The 1,048-nt window shown below is 48.9% G+C and overlaps 1 pseudogene; it reads left to right on the top strand.

Annotated features, from left to right (window-relative positions):
- Positions 1 to 442: 442 nt before the first annotated feature.
- On the top strand, positions 443 to 759 carry LOC123627335 (annotated as a pseudogene).
- The last annotated feature ends 289 nt before the right edge of the window (positions 760 to 1,048 follow it).

The raw sequence follows: 1,048 nt of genomic DNA, 5'->3' as shown, positions 1-1,048 counted from the left end.
TGGGGCTGGGATGTTACGTGTTGGGACAGGTGGCTGAGGAGGGTGGGCAGGGGCCATATCAAAGAGGGCCTTTATGAAGCATTGAGGAACTTGGGTTTGCCCTGTAGGCACTGGTTCACCACTGGGTGACTTCTAACAGCAGAAACCATGGCTGGATTTGAGTTTCACATAGTTCATTCTGTTGCATTTACAGAAAAAAATCAGTGTAACTGGGAAAAGAGTGGAAGGAAAGAGACAGACAGGAGGCGATTGCAGAAAACCAGGCAAGAGAGAGACAGTAGGAGTCTGAATTAGGACATTGGACATAAGGATGCAAGAGACAAGATAGATGCAAAAAACGTATTTAGAAGATTAAATTGGCAGGACAGGATGAGAAGTGGCAAGGAACAGACAGGAGTCAAGGATGGCTTGACCTTTCGTTGCCAACAGCGCGCATGCGAACATGGCGAATGTTCCTATAACTGGCCGGACTTTCTGTAAAAAACGTGGCAAGCACCACGTTTTTTACCCCAGAAAGTGACCACGGTACAAGAGGGCAAGGATTGTCTGTATGCCCAGGGAAAGGGACATGATGATAGGAAGCAGAGTGGCTGTGGTGGGCAGACTAAGTTGATTTTTGGGAAAAGGCTAAAACTACAAAGAAGATTGTGCTGAGGCTTGAGTGTGTCCAGCCCACCTGCAGATCTGAGAGCATGCGGGCTACTGAGAGATATTTTGAACTGGGAGGAGATGAGAAAGGGCCAAGTGATCCAGTTCTAAGCATCTTTTGTTTTATTATAGAGACAATAAAATCTTGAAGTTATGTTTAAAAAAAAAGGATGACTTGAAGATATGGACTCGGGTGCCTGGGTGGGTGGCCGACACAGACACTAGGAGGGGACACTAAGAGAGGATGCTGTGAGGCACAGCTTTTAAGGCAGAAGCCACCATGTCCCCAGCCCTCACAGCTGAGCCCTCTCTGGCCCCAGGGAGCTGCTTTGCCCAAGGTTACGCCCCTTGCCCAGGGCAGCTGGTCGATGCAGGGGCACAAAAACCAGGCCCCTTTCCT

Source organism: Lemur catta, chromosome 24 (genome assembly GCF_020740605.2).
Source record: "Lemur catta isolate mLemCat1 chromosome 24, mLemCat1.pri, whole genome shotgun sequence".
Taxonomy (NCBI): domain Eukaryota; kingdom Metazoa; phylum Chordata; class Mammalia; order Primates; family Lemuridae; genus Lemur; species Lemur catta.
The sequence above is the reverse complement of the archived record's forward strand: the minus strand, read 5'-3'. Positions and strand labels throughout refer to the sequence as shown.